The 24,809-nt window shown below is 40.5% G+C and overlaps 1 long non-coding RNA gene across 1 annotated transcript; it reads right to left on the reverse strand.

The window, feature by feature from the left end:
* Window positions 1-3,910: 3,910 nt before the first annotated feature.
* On the reverse strand, window positions 3,911-24,521 carry LOC142908976 (uncharacterized). The gene is made up of 2 exons (XR_012932046.1): window positions 23,013-24,521; window positions 3,911-22,593 (listed from the first exon to the last, which is right to left on the reverse strand). It is a non-coding gene; the product is annotated as an uncharacterized LOC142908976 (long non-coding RNA).
* Between the last annotated feature and the right edge of the window lie 288 nt (window positions 24,522-24,809).

Raw genomic sequence — 24,809 nt, forward strand, 5'->3', positions numbered from 1 at the left:
TTTCTGCTAAGGAGACAGGACAACTTCACCGCATCAAAGGGACGATGGACGGGGCCATCTACCATCAAATCTTGGGTGAGAACCTCCTTCCCTCAACCAGGGCATTGAAAATGGGTCGTAGATGGGTATTCCAGCATGACAATGACCCAAAACACACGGCCAAAGCAACAATGGAGTGGCTCAAGAAGAAGCCCATTAAGGTCCTGGAGTGGCCTAGCCAGTCTTCAGACTTTAATCCATAGAAAATCTGTGGAGGAAGCTGAAGGTTCGAGTTGCCAAACGTCAGCCTCGAAAACCTTAATGACTTGGAGAAGATCTGCAAAGAGGAGTGGGACAAAATCCCTCCTGAGATGTGTGCAAACCTGGTGGCTAACTACAAGAAACGTCTGACATCTGTGATTGCCAACAAGGGTTTTGCCACCAAGTACTAAGTCATGTTTTTCAGAGGGGTCAAATACTTATTTCCCTCATTAAAATGCAAATCAATTAATAAAATTTTTGACATGCGTTTTTCTGGATTTTTTTGTTGTTATTCTGTCTCCCACTGTTCAAATAAACCTACCATTAAAATTATAGACTGATCATTTCTTTGTCAGTGGGCAAACGTACAAAATCAGCAGGGGATCAAATACTTTTTTCCCTCACTGTACACCAAATAAATGGAACTATGAAACTATGGAACTAACCCTCGCCCCCACACTGCGCTCAATTACAGGCGTGGAAGAGAGCCTGGCTTAAGAAGAATCATCTACTATTCATCCGGTATGCGGTAAGTTCCGTCATGTTTCACGTAATAAATTTTAATACTTAAATCAGGCTTGTGAATTACTACTCGACTCCCCAGTTTGCCAGAAGCATAATTGGATGTGTTGTGAGAAAGATTAAGAGACGATCACATCGGTTATGTAAAGTGCCTTGAGCTAACGCGCTATATAAATGTAAAATAAGATAACACTTAATATTCCAAACTTATAATTCCAAATGTATCTTGGTTTGCTTTAAGATAATGAAGGATTGCTTCTGCCACAACCACACAATGCTGCAACTGTGACATGTACACCATTGTGTCTGAGGCTGTAGATGCGGTTTATTGGCAGACATTTTTCGTTTGATTTTTCTCTCGTAAGAAATATTCAGTTGATCCTGTTTGCAGTAAGTTTTTTGCACCTTTTCTATGGATTTATGTTGCGCTTTTACCGTTGTTATTCTGTGCATTCCACCCTGCAATCTCCTGTAGCTGCCCCAATGCCGACAGTCTTGGGCTGTGGTCGTCGTTGTAAAAGAGCTCAGCACTGTAGGCCTTATCACCTGAAATTAAAACTACGAAATAACAATTTTTTTATTTTACCAGGTAAGGCCCACTGAGCTATACAGCTCTTTTTCAGAAGCGACCTGGCCACAAATGATAGGTCAATGGAGAGGCTTATCAAGTGAACATTTATTGCAGCCAAAGACTCTAAACTAGGGAAAAACCAGAGGACCCGGAAAATAATCCACGTGACCACAGGGAGAGGGACACGCAAACTCCACTTATACAGCAGGCATCAGGGTTGGGATTTAACCCACATACAGCAGGCGTCAGGGTTGGGATTGAACCCACGACCTCCTGTATACCAGGCGAGGTAGTTAACATCTCCTAGCCACCGTGACGACGCATTCCGTCTGAATCTGAAGAGCCAACGTTGTTTAAAACCTAGTCGATAACTATTGTAATAATTCCCAAATAATTATGATGATGCGATGATAACAATGTATAATTTAGATTTAAAGCTTTCGTGACTGCAGTAATTCATATTCTTAGCTCTTTCGGTAAAGTCACATTGAAGGGAAACAATAAAATATATATAAAACAATAAAAAATTCTCACGACGTTTCAACCATAACACAAGCGGTCGTCATCAGGTGTGTCGGTTTGCAATAATTTATTTATTTTGAAACGGTGTATTTATTTATAAAAAACGTCAGCGCCACGCGCAGCGATTTGGCAGTTTATTTAGAAGGACTAGTCAATCTATGTTCTGAAAAGAGGAGGGGGGAGACGAAAAATTAATGTATGCTGTCTGAAAACCACTGTAAGCGTGAACAATCAATTAAGACCTGAAATGGTTAATCAAATCTTTCCAATGATTGCTAAGCCAGAATCCATCTTCTCGGTTGAAATTGTCTCTGTGCTTGTATATGTGGATAGCCTCATGAACGAATCTCTCATGGTAGCCAGATGGCTTACAAATAATCTCTGTCTTTGTAAGCCATCTGGCTACCATGAGAGATTCGTTCATTAGGCTATCCACATATACAAGCACAGAGACAATTTCAACCGAGAAGATGGATTCTGGCTTAGCAATCATTGGAAAGATTTGATTAACCATTTAAGGTCTTAATTGATTGTTCACGCTTACAGTGGCTTTCAGACAGCATACATTAATTTTTCGTCTCCCCCCTCCTCTTTTCAGAACATAGATTGACTAGTCCTTCTAAATAAACTGCCAAATCGCTGCGCGTGGCGCTGACGTTTTTTTATAAATAAATACACCGTTTCAAAATAAATAAATTATTGCAAACCGACACACCTGATGACGACCGTTTGTGTTATGGTTGAAACGTCGTGAGAATTTTTTTTATTGTTTTATATATTTTATTATTTTATTGTTTCCCTTCAACGTGACTTTACCGAAAGAGCTAAGAAAATGTCTAATTTACCACCATTCGTCAATCCACTGCTGGATGAAGACCTCCCCGTTGAGAATTGGTCATGGAGGTTGTGTCCCTTTTTATCATCATCTCAATGTGGTTTGGTTCAGCAGCAGGGAAGAGGAGAGCTCTGGACAGGTTTAGACAATACTGATGTTCTCCACATCCTGGACTCAAGCTCAGGTTTCCAGAATCAGAGCACAGTGTGAACAAGTGCACCACCACTCTCTCCGATACCCCTTATTGTATTTAAATATCATGCACTAGCCTTTTTCCCGTTCAAGGACGGGTGTATTGCAGTACATCTGAAACTTGCAAGCGAAAAGCAGACCGTGATGTGATATTCATTGCATTAATACGTGTGCAATTAGTAAGGCCGTGGTGACACAGACCTATTTAATTTTAAGGTTATAATCCCTTGTTCATCGTGACGTCCTTTTTACTTTGATGTCTCAATAGCGTTGCGGAGATCACGTGACGTGAGGGTTCTGCCTTTGTAGTGAGGGTTGTCAGTTGACGCCGAGGAGGGGGGAGGAGGCGCCTCGCCCCCCCCCCCCATGTGGAGTGACGTCACCCGCTAATTATTATTAATGGCGGGGGGGGGGGTCCATTTGAAAGACGTCACCTCTTCATGATTATTAATGAGGGGGGCTGGTCGACGTGGATTGACGTCACGTGCGGGACAGACATTCTTGGCTTATTATAGTAATAAATGATATTTTAAGCACATGTAATATCATATACGTAAGAAGGTACGTTGTTATTTAAATTTGAATATGATTTAGGATAATTTAAATAGAAAGTGTAGTCATGTTAAATACTTTGTGTAAGGGTGGGTATGACTTTTAGGTCAGTGTAAGGTTTATATTGAATCAAGGAGTGGTGTGAATATTAAACTGCACTTAAATCAGGCTTAAGAATAGCCTGACTCCCCAGTTGTCCGAAGCATTATTGGATGTATTGTAAAAAAAGATTAAGATAAAATCACATTAATCATTGAACTAAGTCACTCTTATGAACCTCACAGACACTTAGAATCAGCCCATAACTATAATCAGGTGTCAATATTTGTATCATCAGTACCACCATGCTGTTTGGAATTTTGCACATTTAGTTTCCAGCATGGAATGTGAATCAAAAGTGTTGCGTTATTTATGGTAAATGATACATTTTACTCTCAGGATGGGGAACCTTACCAGCGGAGTATTTACAAAGCCAAGAATGTCATGTTTTTATTCAGTAATTTGTAAAAAAAAACATAAAACTATTTACAAATTAGTATCTCACGAACAATTTCAATGTACTTAAGTACACTACAGCCGCATAGCGGCAATGAGCACATGGGAATTAAACCCATTCTGATTTTTTTTTATACTATAGAGCACAGTTAAAATCCACAGAATGTAAGTTATTGCCAAGGAGGAATGCTAAATAGACCTCAAAGGACCTACGCCCATTAATTTGTGATATAATTTAGTCTATGTCTGTGCAAGCATTTCATGCACGCCAATGTTTGCACGCCAAAAGGCCAGGAGATGCCAGAATTGCACCTAGGGATTTTCATTTGTCGCTAACTCGCTTTTATGCCTGCGATATCTCATTTCGCAGTTGGCTTAGGTTTAGTATATTTGAAGTCCCAGGAACAAAGGGCCTTTCAGAGGGCTTCTCCTCCAATAGCTGGGTGGCTTAGACGACGAGGGCATTTGAATCGTTGAGCTGGTGCTGGGAGGAGGACCTTTTTGCTTCCTGCGTACCCACCACAGAGAACACAACGTAGCTGCTGTGTTGAAAAGCACGGGCACACAATGCCACGTGTGTACACTGAGTGCGGACTGCAGCAAACTTCGTGACATTAACTCCCATCTGTAATTGTGTGATCCAAAAATATCCGAGAATGCTTTGAATGTAACTATGCTTTTAACTTAACCGTTGGCATGCATTATATTTGTTTACGTTGTTTTTTTTCTGATGCCATTTGTAAATGTCTGTGGTTGTAGGTTAACTCCTTAAAAAAAAACAATGTGGCTCGATCCTAAGATTGTTCGTTAAGTGTGTGGAGTACCCTCATAACATTGGGGTGGGGGACTGATTACCCTCAAAGGCTCAGCCATCCTAAAATTGTATAGTCTTATTATTTGATGTACAAACTCCCTGCGATAGTTGGAGGGGGCTAGACAAAATGCAAGATTGTGTGTCGTGTTGTTGTATTCACCCCCTTTCAACGATGTTACACTCCTCCATGCTTGCTGCGGACGACCGGTGTTTTTGAAACCACACAGGGGCATGCATTCGGATGAACGACTTTAATTCCTCTCGTCCGGCTTCCGCCTGCTTCATTATTGGTGCGCATTCCAGTTCATGATCCAGCAAGTCTGTGAAACATTAACATCTATACAATCTTGCAAAATGCAAAGGAGTTTACACGTTTCCTTGCCAGAGAGAACTTACCCATCAACCAAGGCCTCAGCAATGTTATCTCGCCGCTGACTCAAGTCCAGATTCCCCCTTTTGGGATTGTGCCGTCGCCATCCTGGAATCTCATCCAGATCCTAACTGGCGAACTGAGTGGATCGACGCAGACGACCAGAAATAAACACGTGATTTGAGACCCACACATCGCACCTCCTGGCTTTGACATTCCTTGAAAATACGGATGATAACAGTCCACTGCATCAGAATGTCAACAGGCCACTGTGCACATCTCCTTCATGAATGGTAAACAACTAAAGACACGAGCCACAGTGCCATCGTGGTCATGTCAACCCAAACTGTTGACCATAGAGTAAACCACTGTATGTAGTCTGCGCTCCTTCAATGGAGGAGGAACACCAAAACTACACCAACTCTCTCCTAAAGCCCTCTCTCGTTGCTGGCACTCCTCGACATTGGCATTTAGTGCCTACGCATATTGCCATACGCAAGAATAGAATGTACACCCCACGGATACTTACAAAATATTTTATTATTCCAAAGTTCATTTACTTTCAACTGCTTTAAAGAAAAAAAAAGCACACCTTCAATATTGAATGACTTCAGAGTTCACACATTTGACAAATCAATATGTTAGTTTGCAGGGATTACAACAAACCCAAGCCCAGTGAGTGAGGGTGGAGGGGGGGGCACAGGCTGCAACGTGGATACAGTGCAGGAGAAATTTGGAATGTGCGCAGGGAACGTGAGCGCCACATTATGGTGAAGCAAAACAGAGCTCTGCAATTGCTTGCTAAAGCCAATTCTGGCGGGAGGGGCCTCCACTAGGGGGAGCTTTAGAGAGCCTCTGATGGGCATTTAAAACATTTAAGAGCCCCTTTTGTTTCTAAACCTTTATATATGCAGCATTGACACAACCCATTACCAATATTATAATGCTCATGATGTTTTTTTCCCCGTGTTGTTTTCTTCGGAAATGTATTTGGAGAGCGGCGGGTGGCATGCAGCAGGCATTACCACTCGGCCTACGTGCTTTGCCTATGGCAGTGAATTAGGATGCAGCCAAGGAACATCGTGCGAGTGGTCATTCAAAGCGTGTGACTCTAAGCATTATTCACATTCAGCTTCCAAAATAGCATGTCTGTACAAGTGAGTGAAACTATTTATGTCATCTACAGTTGTTTGAGCACAGGGCTAATTTTAACATACCAAAAAGCGAGGAATTAAACTACAAAAACGAGCTTACGGGTATCCAGTACATTCGTACAATGGGAATGTGCAACTTTTTCTCTGTTTCTTTTCACACAGAATCAGAATATTTATTTATCATGGAGAAATCCGTTTAGCTGTGAAGCTCTTTTTCATACATGTCCAGTAGGGGCAGGTCAGAAAGCTATAATAATAATTGCAAAAAGCCATAGGATTGGAAAATAATGGAAAGGTGAGTAAATCACTATATATAAATACATTGTAATAAAGTATATAAGTTCAAATTGCATATGAACATCAATTCACAAGCTTGGGCAAGGAAGCAAAAAACTGCAAAAAACAGTTCCCGACCACACCAAGATAACGTAATGTATCTGGAACAACCCACCGTGATTTAGTTCTTCACTTGTATCTCCAGGGCATAAATGTGGTTATGAACGTTTACCTCATTCACTTTACATATTTAATGGTAAAAAAGCCTCACAACTCTTTGACCCACCACCTCTTGTACGGTCAGCTTCCAACATCGTTTTTTTATATATATAAAGCCCTCGGCAGCGTCTGTGCCTCTTCACACAATTATAGTCCACTGGCAGCGTGCATGCTTCAGATGTGGCCATCGCGTCAGATCTCCCTTCACCGTTGATTACAGTACTTTCGAACGGATCCTCGGCCATTAGAGCTTGGGCAATTGTAGTTTTTGGTGGGGCGGATATTCCATTACCGTATGAGCTGCTGGTAAATGCATCGACTGCATTAACTTGTGACAGAAGTGCAATTAGGTTGACTTGTACTGCACATTAGCTTTTCGGTTAAATGGTGTGACTTTGATATTACACTATTATAATGGTTTTGATGGCTACATGGGATGTACACACGACATTCTCTCTATTGCAATCGTCAAGATTTTAGATATTTAAACATGTATTTACATTTGCAGAAATCAGGTTTTGGATTCATGTCTTAAACAACTCATTTGGAAATGGTTTTGTGTCTTAATGGCCTGTTAATAGACAATATTAAAATTAATCTCGAATAGACATGGCCAGTTTAATCAACCAGCATATCATTGTTTAATGGAAGGCCATATATACTGTACAGTAGTTATAATGGGTAGACTGCATTTTTGTACAATAGAATGTACAATCATTATATAAAAAGAGGACATTGTGTATTTTGCCTTGAGAGGGTACCTTAGTGGTCGAAGTTGCGTTATAAAGTGGAAGAGTAGCTGGGGGACACACAAGAGAGGAAAAAAGATAGAGAGGGGACAGTGTACAAAGAAAAAGGAAGATTGCTACCAGCAGTTTTTAATGAGAATTTAAGCACCGATCACTCCTGAGAGTTGCTGTGGTTTGCCAGAGGCGTTAAATGGGGAATGGTCCATGTAATATATTGGGCTGTTGCAGTAACTGTCCCTGCCCCCAATGGGTCTGCCAGAGCAAATGTTGTCATTTTCACTTAAATAGCATCTGCTAGACCCACTGATACTGTGCTGCGAATCCAATAACCTGTAACTTTATCTTACGCCATCTGGCCTGATCCGTACTGGAACCCCAACTCCATTAGTGACCTTTCAGACCGGCATCTGAAAGCACTGAAATCATAATTATAGTCTCAGAGAGATGACAAAAAACAATCTAGTATTATTACTGAATTATAAAATAAACCTATTTTTGTATTTTAGAAATATTTGTAAAATTTAAAGTAATGCAATACAATTATAGCAAAGTGCTTTTGTATGTTCAAATTACTTATGCTAGGTAGTTTGAAAATATTAATACAGTATCTCACATCTAAAGAGAGACGTTCGTGCTTGCAAAGATTTTTGTCATTGAAAAGCTTCACGAAGGGCAATTTACGAATGCGTGTAATACGTTATTTTCGTTCACCAATAATTATCTGGTCTCTAACTTAACAACAAGCAACAGAGTTACAAGTACTGTATACTCAGAAACAGAGCACGTGGAATGTAATTGAGCAGGGAACATCAGAAATTAACATCTGAGAGTTAAAATTAAGATACATAATAGAGGTAACAGATGTCATTTTACAAAGTGAAAGACTGCAATGGAATTGGGGAGGAGTGATGGGCAAAACTAAAAAATATTATGGAGGCTGTTCAAGAGAAAAGAGAGGTAGATGTAAAATGAGAAAGTGGAAATGGAGGAGTGCAATGGATGGAGGTGACAAGAGAGCAATGATGCACGTGGCAAGAGAAGAGTGGAATACATTAAGGAAAACCTTAGCCCAGCAGTTGAACATTAATGGCTAAGAAAGAAAGAATGGGCGATATTGGTTTTTTTATATTTAAAGAATGCTTCACTGTGCAATGATATGTTGCTCTGTTATGCTATAATTGAACATAATTAATCAGATTTTGATTTAAAGCTTTCATGACTGCAGGGTTTCATATTCTTGTTTTTTTTTCGGTAAAAACCAAGAATATAATTCATCAGGGTAATAAAAAAAAGAATGCTCAACCAAACAATCATGCCGTTGCTACTCCACAATATTCACCCAGAATTCAGAAAACAATTTCAAGTGACAGCAGCCTCACAATCCTGCTCACAGTGTATATCACATAACCCTGAAAGTATTCGTTCAAGAGGTGCCATATAAATTGGACAGAACTGATACGGCGTATTGTTTATATCGCATTGTGGTACTCTACAAAGAATGGAGACTACAATCGTAACCAACTTGAATATGTTTAAATGTAATATAGCATGTGTGTTTGATTCAGGGTATACCGATTTGGGAGCTGCCAAGGTGCAACGGTCAATCCAGAGGTGGACAGTTCGATTCCACCTCCCGGCGTGGCTGCTGAAACAACGGCAAGGTTATTGAATCACAATCTTCGTCCACGCCGCAGTATAAATGGGTAACACCACATTTAGTCGATCGGCAGGTTGATGTGTGGTGGGGTAAAGTGTGGGTATTTACACCTCTTCCAACACGTCTGGTTAGCATGGAAGAGTAGGCCAAATACACTCGAGAGCTCCCTCTAGTACTGTGCAAGCAATTGCAGGACTGACCTTTTACCCTTACCACAATTTGGCTACAAATACAGGACTGCATTGTAGATTTAAAATATAAAGTGTCGTACTTATTACTGATCCTACAAGCCAAGAGTAGACAAGTGATCCTTTATTAAAATTGAAATGAAAAAAACCCCACGTCTTTTCCAATATCAGCACCACAACAGACGACAAACATTATAACGCATATTTTAAATGCTCAAAATTACCATAAGCAAGATCTGTGCAATTGCACGCAGCTGATGAATATGCATTATCACATCTGATGCCACCATCCATCACTCCCCACTGATTAATAACTATGAGGAAGCAGAAGTACTAATAAAAGAAACCTTTTTGGCAGCAGATGTTATAGGGTCTCAATTATGAAGCACCACCTGCAAAGGCAGCTCATCTCCCATTGTTTGTTATTTTAATTATTGCTATCCTGAAAGTGGATAGCTGTGGGGTGCAGGGTGTAAATTAGGAGACTTGTAAATAACATAGATTATGTTATAGGGTGTGTTTGACAGAGTACACTGCCGGCCTAAATGGTATGCCATGTGACTTTACACTTTCTTTAAATACTCTAACCACTGCCAATAATTTTGCAAGATTGTGTGATATGAAACCTAAGACTAAATATAGGACAGGCGCCATGAATAAAGAGCCTTTGCCTGAAACGTCACCTTTTATATATTTATTCCGTTTAAGGCCATAGTGTTATTAACAAATGTGTTGAGTTTTTAATGTGTGCTTGTTCACCACTGCCAATCACGCAGTATCACCAAATAATTAGTTTAAATAAAGGGTAGTCATCTGCATAAAGTATTAAACTAAACTTTGTTTTTATGTAATCAGGTAAGGCCCACTGAGCTATATATAATTATTTTTCAGAAGCGACCTGGCCACAAATGATAGCTCAACGAAGTGGCTTATCATGTGTAAATTTATAGCCACCAAATACTCTAAAGGCATGTTTCTAAATGTGGAGGGAAAACCCAGAGGACCCACAAAAAAAATCCACGGGGAGAATACGCAAACTCCAAATATACAGGCGTCAGGGTCGGAATCGAACCCACGACCTCCTGTATACCAGGCGAAGTAGGCAACATCTCTCCACCGTGGTGCCCCGAGTAGTAACGCCTCTAAGGTGTTGCTCACTGAGGAGATAGTGCAATGAAATCTGCTCATGCACGGGTGATAGGTGGTTTACTCAATTGCAGTATCACAAGAGATGGTGATGGCTTGAGGAGACATTAATACAGCAGTGGATTGAGCACGGCTGCTGCTGATGGTGAAATGCTGAGCCATTGTTTCTGCTGGTCATACACCACTGTTGCCTCGACATTACAGTATTGAATACAAGGTAAGGGTGCAGCTCTTACAATTTTAGTTTTCATCTCGCCACTACTGGCAAAAGGGCCTCCACTTGAGGAAGCTCAAAAGAGCCCCTCTAGAGAATATTTGGCCTACTCTTCCATCCTGGCCAGATATATTGGAACAGGTGGGAGTACTCACACTTTACCCCACGTGAGAGCTGTCTCTCGATTGTTTATATTGTACACCCATGCCAATAAGTTGTTTTTGTAAAACGATCGTACAAGCACCCTACCATTCACTACGATATGAAAAATGTATATATTTTGATTGTACATGTGTTTTTTTGTAAAACCCATTTAAAATAAAAGTATAAATAAACACATCGAGAGTTCACAAGCGATGATAATATTTCCTGCTGCACAAAGCTTACATATTAATCTTTGTTCCATGCCTGCAAGTACACCTTCATATTTTCACCAAATGAACATGTAGCAACCATTATGCGTGTAATTAGATATTGCATTACAGCAATATCTAATTTAAATTAAATTTGGGAACACTGTATTTGTAAATACAAAAAAGTTGGTCTGGAGAGCCAAAAGGACTGTCATTTTACAGACCGTTGTTGCCGTCGATGTCAGCATGTTCGTAATGATTATTCATCGCACTCTACAGGAACAGCACATGAACATCACAGAGCTTATTTGAAAGCACGAAACGAGTCTATATTTTCATTAAATCATTCTACCCAGGAGGTTCTGTCAGACCAGGTATTGGTGTGCAAGCAAGGAAATGGATATGCATTGTTAATTCTATTTTTACATAGTTTTAATTACAATAAAATTAGTGGATATACATTGTTAATTCTATTTTTACATAGTTGTAATTACAATAAAATTAGTGATATTTATGGAAATGCATGTAAGGTATCTATTCACTTTTCAATTGCACTGCAATATATAGTACTCTTGATATTTACTCATCATCAGTCATGATCAATCCAATGCTGGATGAAGACCTCCCAAAGCCATCACTATCGATCACTGCATTGCCCGCTTTCAGATGCGCTTCTGCGGCCATCTTCGAACGCACTTCCGTCCAATATTAGAAAGCCACCGGAGCTATGCACTTTTAAATAATCTATATTAAAAAATTATGTATTTAAAACTGATTTTTGTGTTTAGTTTGTTGTCCTTCCCCTGTTCGCCTTTTGGCGTCCTCTGGTCGAACACTGTTTGAGACTAGGCTCTAGAGAAAGCTGTCTCTGGTGTGGACCAATCAGTTTCAAAGATAATGCATATACTACCAGAGCATGTGTTTTTTCTGCATGTTCACCACAAGTATATGTGGTTAATGCAAACATGATTCCCTGCAAAAGGTTCCAGTTTTATGTTTTAACATTTTAACACCTGTTTTATTGCCAGAAAGGGTTAAACCTATACTTCCCCTACACCTCCGATTAGCACGGTTGGCTCTGTACGATGCGAAAGAAGTTAAATATACGTACATACATTTCCTGAGATGTAACAATTCGTCTATATGTCTATGGGACCTATTTGCCAGTATCCAAAATTATGAAAATTTGGAATAGGTTTTACCCTTTCTGGCAATAAAACAGGTGTTAAGATGTTCAAGCCCTAAATAGATAACTTTTGCAAGACATCAAGTCTGCATGAACCACACATATTTGTGGGAAAACATGCAAACAACCTGTCTATAGTACCTGCACATGAGTTGAATCTCCACAGTGTATTTGTTTAACTCCTTTAAAACATAACTTCTATTTTCAATTCACATCAACATTTTCCACGTTGTTTATTTTACACGTTTTGAAACAGCAATTGGATACTATAATGACATATGACTCGCAAGATATGTCCAGGACTTCATGATCTACCATGTAGAGTATGTGACGAGCTAACCTCTGAAAATAAACTGGAGACTCCCCATCAACGAACAACAGCAGATGTGAAGGATAAAACATTATTTAGCCTTTGCTAGCCTCTAGTGGTGAAAGTGAGATACTGCTTGCGGCGAAGACGACGTCTGGCTAATTTTTGTACGGATAATTAATAAAAACTGTAAAGTACTGTATAATAACGTCAACTTGTCTCGTGCAAGTATTCGCTCAATCTCGTAGAGAGAGGGAACGACTCAAATGTGCAACGAACTACAGACAAGTAGGAAGGAAGCTACGTAACGCACCATCAATTGTCCAAGCTCAATTGCCCAAGATCTGCGGTCCTCTATATATTAAAGTGTAATCGACCCATTAATGAGTGGTTTTACATGTCGGAGGAAAAACCGGAGCACCTGGATAAAACCCATACTCGCGAGGGTGAAATGAAAGGTTGGCCGCACTACCTTCTCCTGGCAAGCCTTGGTGTGGACAACTCCTCAACGCCCAACGAGAAGAGAGTTTTGCAACATTTGTGCAATCCACCAAACCCTTACCTTCACACAGTGCTGGATTTACAGGCGTGCGCCACCACAGCCCGGCTTAAAGCAACGTCTCCTTCAAATATCGGTCCTTCCAGATTAAAAAAAATAGATATTTTTACACAACTCAAATGCCGCACGGCATTCTAGGAGAGAACAATTTCAGCAGAGAGGACCATTTATTGCCTTTAACATCTGGCGGTTCACCACCATTGAGTCAAGCCTGCCTGACTGCTGATGAAACACTTGTACGCTGAAACTGGTCCTAAGCTTGCTTGTACTGAATCAATGCTGCTGAAATTATTCACTACCAGAAGAACGACGTGGGGTCGATCGATGGGTTATTGGAAATAATACTTTTATTTTTTATTTGGATAGGCAGATATATGAGGAGACATTGTCTTTTTATCTACTTTGGTGTTATATTCTAGTCAACAACGTGAATGTTTATTTTAGTTTGGTATGCTCTCTACACATGTTGATGCTGCTATAATTCAACACATTGCCTGAGCAGTATTAACAGCAAGCAATGGCCTGCACGGATGAGGAGTAGAATGGCCCAAAATTAAAGAGACACTGAGAGCGACAGACGGCCATAGACCCAGAAGAGAGATATGTCACAGAGAGCAGACACAGAAACACAGAGTAACATAGAGACGTACACAAAGCCACATAGAAACAAACACAGAGGGTGGCAGACACAAAGAGACGCAGAACATGTGGGCCCTGACATGTGGTGGGGGGGGGGGGGAGTGGTGGTGCATTGGTGAGTACATTGTGCTTATGCATCTGGTCAGCTCACTGCTTATACCAGTGGCAAAATATATCTATGCTGTGCCAATAACACATAGGAATGCTCATTGCATCATAGGCTTGCCTCCTGCTAGACTTTCTATTTTAGCAACACAGGAGATAATATTTGACTTCATGTCAGATACACATTGCGTATCGATACCTCAAACGTCTGGTTTCTCACACAAGTGATGTAACCTAACCACTTCAGCTGAGAGTTACACTCACCACAGTTGTTTCCATTGGGTAATAGTGCAAGAGTAACAATGTCCAGCTCTACCTTCTACTCCCAACCTCAAGCACTCTGTCACCTACTATCCACCAAAGCCAAATTAAAACTTGACGTGTGGCCCTTCTGATCTAACCTCGACCTTAGGTCTCTATGCGTCTCCAGTCATCATTTACTAGTGAATCCAATATTCATGCTGAACATCCATCTGATTGCAGCACAACAACCTCCCAGTCAATCACAGAATCCATAGATCTCTTCCAACTAATCTTATATCCCACTCACTCCCATTACCACACTCACACCTCGTCATCCCCAAACCCAAGGACATTGCTTTTACCAGCATTTCACTTGTCACATTAAGGAACCAACACATCGTAAAATTGTCACTTTCCATTCCTAGGCCACTTCCTTGACAGGTCCCAATCTCCTTTTGCCCCACCATACATCCATCTCCTTTACTTCCGTCTCTGCTTCTGCATTCTGTATATTGATCCCTGCCTCATGCAATGCAACAATCCTTTAATTGAGCACTGCAATACCACATTGTCTACCGCTATAAATGATCTCATGCCTCCAAAGACATGTTGTTGACCCGCCTCTACTGGACATTTGTGGAAAAGACCCTTATAGCTCATCGGATTCCTCCAGTGTCAATACATATTCTTAATCTGATTAATGTGTACCTCTTCTAGAACCTCATTGGCCCCCTGGTACACATCCACCCTTTGTGAGCAAAACAATATATAGCTCATAGACTAAGAAAACAATAGAAACGTCCTGCCTTGAAATCCATTACCAGGCCTGGAAAGCTCACATGAAAGTGACCTCTGACTGATAACAGCCAAATCAGACTTTTACTCTGCTCTGATTTGTAAACAGTGCTGGGAGCCCTCAAACTCTTTTCAGTCTTCTAAATTCCTCTGGCTCCATCCACTACTCCCCCAGCTGACAAGAGGGCGCCACGGTGGAGAGATGTTAACTACTTTGGCTGGTATACAGCAGGTCGTGGATTCGATCCGGACCCTGACACCTGCATATTTGGAGTTTGCATGTACTCCCCATGGTCGTTTCGATTTTTCTCCAGATCCTTCGGTTTGTCCCTTCTAATTTATAATCAACAATGCTTTTAATGTATTTGGCTGCTATCCATTTCCACATGATAAGCCACTCTGATAAGCTGTGATTTGTGGCCAGGTCGCTTCTGAAAAAGAGATATATAGCTCAGTGGGCCTTACCTGGCAAAAAAAAAACTTACCTCCCATTTCCCTGGGAAAGTCAAGAAACTCATTATGGAATTCTGTATTGCTTGTTCTGTCACATAAATATCACTAAAATAACCTACAACCAAAACACATCTTCTTTCATACACAATACACCGCAAACCAAATTCACATCTCACTGCCTACCCAACCCGGCTCCCTGCATTGCCAGCTTCACCAATGCCTCCATCTTGTCTGGTACCTGTGTCTTACTCCCCACTGATGGCTGTTACTCCCACTCTGAATTGTGCCCCAGCTGCCATATGTGAACAACCCCTCGCAAATTGTATACATCATATTGAATGTTAAGAAAATAAGTAGGTTGTGGCAGGTTACGTCACTGCAAGGAATGATGAGTCGTGGTCGAAACTAATGGGGTGGGAACATTCATGAGAGTATATCCAACATTGACATGCAGCAATGAAATCAACTCATGTCCAGGCACTTCACAGATACTTGTATTGCAAGACTATGACAGATGGTGATGACTTGGGGAGGCCTTAATCCAGCAGTGGATTGATCATAGCTGATGGTGATGATAAATTCAAATTGTACTCTATTGTGTCAGGAGGTTTATGGAGGTAACCGTTGAAAGTTGCATTTTTCAGAGGAGTAATGTTATGGCAGGTTTGTGTCTCAGTGATAATTGTAAAGTAAATATTTTACACCCACATTTACATTGCTTTACATTTTTACAAGTGTTGCTCATCTAGAATCAAATACATTTAAATAGTGAATTCAAAGTATGGTTTCTAAGATGGAACTAAACCAATGTACTGGTAGTCTTATCATAATTTTGTATTACATTGGTTTTAAGCATGCGTGTTATTAAAACCAGATTTCTTGCATCTAATGGACGTCTGTGAAAAAGAGCTTTAGAGCTCATCAGATTCCTCAAATATAAATATTCTGATTCTGAATTAAAATGCATTCATACTATTGCAGTATTTAGAATTGCTTTAAATTCAGCATAATAATTTGCTGTATTTAAGACGTGCCTATATAAATCTACATCTTATTATGGGATAAATGTGCTTCATAGTATATACCTAAATTATCTGCCTGGAAAGCAGTTGTTACTACAAGGTTCTCTAAAATTAATGTTTCCGATTTCATAAACTTGCAGATGGGTGACTCCAGATGGCACTGGAGGCTCATCACCATTAGTATTCACAAATACTGCACTGCCTCCTCTCCTCTTAATTAGGCTTTGCCAAGGATTTGTTCAAAAGCATGTTTATAACGGATAGATTAGATGGCGGGTGTTGTCAACATTAAATGTCATGCGTAGGCAGCAGGAGGATGTTCATACAATGAAAAAAAAATCTGGCAAGCCATCATTACCATTCTCCTTTAAGCTGAGATGATAAAAAAGCATTGCAATGGTTCAAACACGTTGCTCACTGAGTGGGTGGGTGCGCATAATGTTGAATTCATCTCAACAAAATGCACTGCTTCGTAGTAACGTACTTACACAATTTACACATACTGGAGGTGGTTAAAACGTGTCAAGAACACATAAAAGACGTAATAATCGAAAGAATGCCCAGTTCAGTCTGAAGCACTGTTATTTTTGTTATACAAATGTGTTTTTTTAAAGTATTATAATGCATTGATTTTGAAGAGTACATGTACAGGCCGTTTTGTCAATCTACTGCTGGATGGGGGACCTTCCCAACCCGTGCGGATGAGGGTGGTATTTGACCATATTTCGCAATGCTGGTCAGTGTGGGATGATGGTGGAGAGGGGGGGGGGTGCAGAATATCCATGGATTTTGCTGCACTCCCCTCTGCTGTCCACAAAGCCTATTTATTTCACCTGTCGTTTGCGCATTGTGGTGGTCACTCATCCTAGCACTACCCAGGGTCAGACCCTGCTTATGTTCTTAGATCTGATGAGACCAGGTGCATTTCGTGTCAGTTGGTCGTAGGCCAAGAGTAATAGATACAAGTTGATGAATAGTAATACATTTATTGTAAATATACTGTATGTTATTTTCATTAACTTTAACAATGCACTACTGTATGTGGTATGCTTTTCTCAAATGTTTTTTTACTGCCCCATCCTGTATATACCATCTTAAATCAGGACGAATCTAAGAGTTTAGCCACTTGACAATACAGCAGACTCTCTGTTATGTACTATAGAGTATACAGGATGGTCCAGATGTCTTATAACCCCCAATTAACTGACCCCGAACATTTGTTTCATTTGCATATTCATTTATGTTTTTAGTAAACCTTACTTAAAATATACGTATGAAATTTTACATTATTAATTAAGTGGGGTCACAATACATCTGAACACCTTGTGGAACGTAATTTTGTGTTTATAAAAAAAAACGACACATAGTAAGACTAGTTCGTGGGCAGCAGATGACAGTGAAGTAAAATCAATTGTGCTGCACTTCTATACTCCCGCGTCTATGACTCCCTGCCTATACCATCCTGCAAATCATGTCCATGACCCACACGGTGTGGGGAGGCCCTCATCCAACAGTACATTGGCAAAAGGGCTGTACGTGCAGTATACATAAAGTATACAAATAGTACTGCTGTATTGTAATATACCTTATCGACTGACATTTCCCAGTGTCTTTCAAGGCAACCTAGCCCTTGCCAGGTGCCTTCCACCCACACAATGGTCCTCCTTCACATTCTGTTCACAGCATTTAAAGCTTCCATCTAAAGAACACTGCACCGGGAGGCAAAATCTCGAATTTATTATCTGTGTGCGAGTGTTTAAACTGTGGTGATGCTGGCACGGCTCCGAGTGAGACTCCAATCCAGTAATAACAAAAAAACTATTAAGCAATCTGTTCTCATGTTGAACGGCTACTGTTTACCTGCACCCAGCCAAGTAACGCACTTGTATAAAATATCTAGGCAAGAAAATGACTGGTCACTATAGACTTCCAATGGAGCTTGGCTCTTTTACTTATCAGCTGTCTTTTCAGTGTGTATCATTAACTTTGATAATTGATTCTTGTCAACACCACTGGGTACAAAGTTAATAAGTAACAATTTTTACAAAAATTAAACAGAAAAACCGCAAAACACACATTTAATTCCGAGATTATAGGAATTTAAAAAGTTACCTGTTGCGGAATTTGCCACTGGCTGGTTTTATCTACTATCAATTTATTATGAAAACCCTGTATATATCTCAGGTGTTGAGATGTTGAAACACCAAACTGAAACCTTTTACAAGGAATTCCTGATTTATATGGTTTACCATTTTTGTTACATTTTAAGCTGAACTTTGGGCTAAAATCCTTCAAAATGTGAGATGTTTTTATTTGTCATTATTTTATATTTATTGTGTATGTTGAGCATCTCTTTGTGAGAAGCCAACAAACGTAAACTGGCCACCATCATAAACGTGGAATTCGAGCTACAATACAGGGTGGTACAAATGTCTTGTGATCTCCATTTAATTCTCTAAAGCTTAATATTTTATTAGGAAGCTTTATTTAAAACAAAAATTAAGAGGCAAATGAAAAATATGTTAGGGGTCAATTAATTTTCGAGTCACAAGACATCAGGACCACTCTGTACAGTACTGTACTAGCTCAGGATCTACAATGGGAATAAGGCGCCACCCAGCGTTGCTTCTACAGGATCGCAGCGAGAGTTGGAATTTAACAACATAGAAACACATTTACCCCTCCCATATCCCAAAGACTGGGTTCAGTCTGTGAAGTTTAACCTGCAATTCCTACAGATGACATATTTCTTCATACATCATCCCACTGTACGTCACCAATTAATCGTGCAGCATTAATCCACAAACTGCACATCTTCTAAGACTCGATAAAGCAGGCTGTAACCAAAGTTGTTTTATGGGCCCATCGTATTGAAGCGAATTTGACAGAATCACTGGTGCCGATTAGACATGGGACATTGAAAAAAAAAGCATTGATTCATCACTCAATTTTTTTAAATGAAAACATCGATTTACACGTACAGATTCAGAATAAAAACATAAAACATTCAATGAACGATTTACAGGAGACAGCAAAGTGATCATTCAGAAGTAAAGTTAATAATCGAAAATAATGAATGATAAAATAGCCAACCATCTAATAATTAATCAGAAGGCTGTGGTTGCAGGGTCAACACAAACGGACATTACTTTTCAAAATATATAGTTAAAAATTATTATAAATGCCTTTACATAAGAAAAATTACAATGGCAAAAGGCTGTTGTTGAAGGGTCAACAATCAGCCGAAACGTAAGGTTTCCCACCCCTAGTTACTGATCCGTGGCCAAATTAGATTGCATGGGTTAAATGGTGCAATCTCGCCTGGATAAAATAAGAATAAATGATTACCCCTGGACACACAGTTTCAAATAGCCCTGTATGGTCATTCTCGGACCTGTATTCAATTGCATAATGTATGGGCAGTTTTCAACATTAACTGCAGATTTCGCGTCCGGATTAAAGGATCAGATTGATGTATGCTCTCGTGTACTGTATCTGTAATTTATATGCAACATGTACTACAGATTTAACTTTCTTTTCAAACGCCACACGATCTCACGTCTGCGTTATACAGGGTGTCCCATACATCCGGAATCATAGGAAAAATAACTAAAAAAGGTAATAATAACGCTTTATTCACACAACGTGCTCAATGTGTCCACTATTGTTCCTGATGCACAACTCCAGACGAGATACCCGGTCAGCAAACACACGGTAAATGGAATCAGGGATAACGGTGTTGTTACATGCGTCAATAATGCGCTGCCGCAAATGTTCAACACTGACTTTTCTCCGCGTTGACCGGTGGCCTTTCAAGTCACCCCAGAGATCAAAATATAGTGGCGTTAGATCGGGGCTTCTCGCTGGCCATATACCACAGACGTCCTTATCCAATGACCAGGGAAATACGAATTGGTTATTTTCCACTGTTGATTCCGGACGTATGGGAACCCTGTAGAATTCGATGCTCGTTTGCGCCCAAAAATTGGCCAGAATGTGTGCCCTCTCGAAAGCTCGGTGAAAAGTTCGAGCCTGGGGACACATTTGCTTGGATGGACGACCATCCTGCGTAACAGGGCGGGTTTTTTGTGGGCAGCAGTTGTCAGCGCATCAAAAATAGACGGTTCGATCGCAGAGCTTCTCGATCGTTCTAGATTTGAAGCTTTCGTGACTGCAAGAATTCACACGCTTTGGTTTTATTCGGTTAAGTCACGTAGGTAAAAAAAAACAAATTAAATAAAAGAACAAAAATTAAAACACGTTTCGGAGGCAACACAAGCTTCCGTCTTCAGGTGGAAACAGTCACAGCAAAAAAAATCGCTGCACCAAGTGGCGAGGCTCTGGGCACCTCGGGCTTAAGCTCCGAAACGTCGTGTTTTAATTTTTTATTTAATTTTAATGTGTTTTTTTTACCTACGTGACTTAACCGAATAAAACCAAAGAGTACTTCTCGATCGTGTTTAATTGTATACGGAGTTTGCTCGACCTTCGACGCACTGCGTGAGGCCTTGTGAAGATGCAGTGGCTGACGGATGTCTTGCTGCCGGGGAATGGGAGAGCAATGCGGAGGGGGAGAGCCGGCTCGGCCACTCAACGGCACGGAGAGTTCGTGCTAAGCCTGCGAAATGAGATTGTCGCCTCCTAATCAGAAGTTAGCAAAGGACGCCGCTTCTACAGAGCCGCCGACGCCGCCGCTGTCGAAGCGGAGGCACTTGTAGTGCTCCAGCACTTTTACCACCCCACAGTGACCCACGTCTGGCGAGGGGTGTCGTCAAATAGCTTCTCCCACGAGCGAGGGTCTCATCTAGCATTGCCTTGAGAACACACGGACCCATTTCTCACCTCCACGTATCTCCCCCCCGCATTGTCTTTATCGGTGTGTTTTTTTTTATTGTGGATTACTCGGGTCTCCGTTGCAAGAAATCCTCATTAACAAAAGAAAAGTCGCGCTAAAGTTTACCTCGTATCATATGGCGACGGACCCCGCACTCGAAGACATGTCAAGAATAATTTGGCGATTTATTCAGGATTCCATTTACATTGCGAGGGGCAGGCTTCCGCAAGTGTTTTAAGCATCTTCATAATTATTAACGGTGGTCAATCCGCTGCTGGATGAGGAACTTCGCCGCTTCCCGCCTTTTTTTTTAACACGCGCCCGTCCGCCGAATCGATTCCTACGAAATACTTTACCGCTCGATAATCGACTATGATTCATACCTTAAACCGAACCGCATACCGAGAGCCGATTTACAAAAATGCATATTCTACAAAAAAAAGCCCTATAACAAATAATTGTAAAATTTTCAAACGTGCGACTGGATAAAGGGGCTCGCGTGAATCGCCGCTCGAATGTCGTAATTAATAATGGAAGCACTTCCACTGGAAATATGGAATCGATATAAATCTGCCGTTCAATCGGGAATCGATTCCTGCGTTGCAAAGCTTCGGGGCATTTGAATTCTCTGCTTCCAGGTCAGAGGATTTTTTTGGTTTATACTTTCAGAAGTTTACAGATCGCCTTTTCTTTAACGAACAAACAAAAAAAACTCCCAGTATAAGCAAAATAAACTTTGCATTCATGAGATAGACTTTACCGGGCACGAAGCAATTTATGAAAAAAATAAGAATAGGTGTTTACCCGTTCTCGCAATGAAACATTTGTGGTAAGATGTTTAAACACCAAATATTTTTTCATGCTGGGAAAAAAAGGTTTCAATTTTGTAGCTGCTCAACCCGAGCTATACATGCTCTGATAGTGGCATTGTCTTTGTACTGTTCGCCTTTTGACGTTCTCTGGTCTGATACTAGCGATAATCTAAAGATCGGTTTCAAAGACAATGTGTATACATTATCAGAGCATGTTTGTTTGCATGTTCACCACAAGTACGTGTGGTTTATAATGCGAACTTCATTCCTTGCAATGGGTTTCTATTTTATGTTTGAACATCTTAACACCTTTTGATTTAAAGCTTTCGTGACTGCAGGGATTCATATTCTTGGTTCTTTCGGTAAAGTCACGTAGAAGGGAAACAATAAAATAATAGAAATATAAAAGAATAACTTAACACCTGTTTTATTGCCAGAAAGGGTAAAACCTATTCTTATTTTTCATACGAAGCAATTTGTTTTGCTGCCGTGCCTTTTTCTGCAGGGTTGGCTTGGGTTCTTCATCATCGTCGTCGTCGTCACGATCCATTCTTATTCTTATTATTCTTTACTTGCACACAAAAAAGACAAGGCAGATAAGCCCCGAGTTAGGCGTCCACTGCACATATCGTCATTTGTGTGGCCACTCTCCTCCGTCTTGTGTCAATGTGCCCAAGCAGGGCCACATCTTGCTGGCACCAATCTCATACCGTGGCAACCCAAGCGGGTTATACCCCGCATTCTTGTACAGGGAAATTGAGTTAACAGGTCCATAAGGCGATACAGCCGTTTCAATACGGGCAAAAACATGTTGTATTTGTGTCTGTTTGTGTTTCTCCCTTGTGATGGGAATTTGTAGGATGAACTTTGAGATTTATAGGGGGCACGGGGGTGACCAATAAGGTCTGAATTGGTCTGTAATAAGGGGTACACAGGCATGCGATCTCTTAACGTCACCAAGCCAAGCTCTGCGAGGTCCTCCTACCTCGCGGGTTGTTTATTCGTCGCCGGCCATGCTCTCTCCACCGCTGGATTCGTGGACTCTCCAATCCGTTTTGTCCTCTCTGATCCGTTTTGTTTTCTCCGGTCCGTTTTGTTCTCTCACGGTCGGCCCGGGTCCTGTTATGTCACCAGTCCGCCTTGCATCTGTGCACGAGCTGACGGCACCACTCCATCTGTGCAGAGGACGGAGGACGACGTTATCTCATCCAGCGTTGGTTTCCGTCCTTTGGCTGCCACTCCCGAATGAGTCTCGACCACCGGGAAATCCATCGCTCATTTCCCACGTTGTAAACTGCTGCCCCAAGCCCATTTGCAGTACGATAGTTGGAATTAAGTGTCAATTTAATGTCCACGTGTTTCTCTTTGAGTGAAATTCCAATCGTGCACCTCTCCCCATGCACTCATTGCAATTAAAAATATATATAATAGTATATTTGGCCCTTATTAAAGACTAGTGTTAACGTATGCAGTGAAAAATATATCTAAAATAAGCCTTGGACTACATTATATAAGATAGATTCCAACGCTATAATGACTAGTTTTCTTACAGATTACTGATGACAAATTAATTATTAAAGCATTAGATTACAGAGTAGAAAGTTGGCTTATGCACTTCACCAATAATGGATGTAACATTACCTTCTGCTTAATAGGCTGCGGCTGATTGCAGGGATCAACTTAATTTGTTTAGGTTTTTTCACATTATATTTAACTGTGATTATAATTCCGTAAAGTTTGCTCGAAGGGTACCTTATAAAAGCTGGTGTAACGTCTCAAATTTCCAAAAATTCCCCAAATTTATAAACCAAAACCTCTCCATACGTACACCGTATAGCCCTCAGTACAGTAATATACTATTTTAAGAACATTGTGACTTCTCTATGTACTGCGGTAATGTGTACTCTACTGTAATTTTGCATTGGTACTGATGCGTTCTGATCTCAAAAATAATATTTTCTAAAGTGAGCATTTAGGCGGCGCTCATCTCCTGTTTAAGAGCTCCAAGTCACGTGGTGGAAATCGAAAATGATGAATGAATGATAAAATAGCCAAACATCTAATAATCAGAAGGCTGTGGTTGCAAGGTCAACACAAACGGACATTACTTTTCAAAATATATAACTAAAATGATTATGAATGCCTTTATATAAAAAAATACAATGGCACAAGGCTGTTGTTGAAGGGTCAACACTCAGCCCAAATCGTACGGTTTCACATCCCTAGTTACTGATCTCAATGGCCAAGATAGGTTGCATGGGTTAAATACTGTAATCTCGCCTGGATAAAATAAGAATGAATGATTGTGACTTCTCTATGTACTGCTGTAATGTGTACTCTACTGTAATATTGTATTTGTACTGATGCGTTCTGATCTCAAAAATAATATTTTCCAAAGTGAGCATTTAGGCGGCGCTCATCTCCAATTTAAGAGCGCTGAGCCACGTGGTGGAAATTCCACATTACTATGGCGGGGGCAAGTAAACCCATAAAGGCAACCACTGTTGACTTCCCCACAGTTACTTATTGTATCTACCCCCGAGAGATAATGGGCTGATCCAGTCTAGGTTGTCTTCATAATTATGCCGGAAGATGCATATACAATACTTTTCGAAGCACTACCCACTATTTTTGTATGTTTAATATTTACCACCGCTGTAAATATGTAATTTTACTCAATGCATTGCTATAATGTTTTAATACAATCGTATTGTGAAGGTCGGGTCAGCATTTTAGAGTACAAGGTATTTCAAAATGATGGACCCGATTTGAAATCGCTATA

The sequence above is a fragment of the Petromyzon marinus genome, chromosome 4 (assembly GCF_048934315.1).
Source record: "Petromyzon marinus isolate PM22_M1 ecotype Great Lakes invasive population chromosome 4, UKy_Petmar_22M1.pri1.0, whole genome shotgun sequence".
In the NCBI taxonomy this organism is placed as follows: Eukaryota; Metazoa; Chordata; class Hyperoartia; order Petromyzontiformes; family Petromyzontidae; genus Petromyzon; species Petromyzon marinus.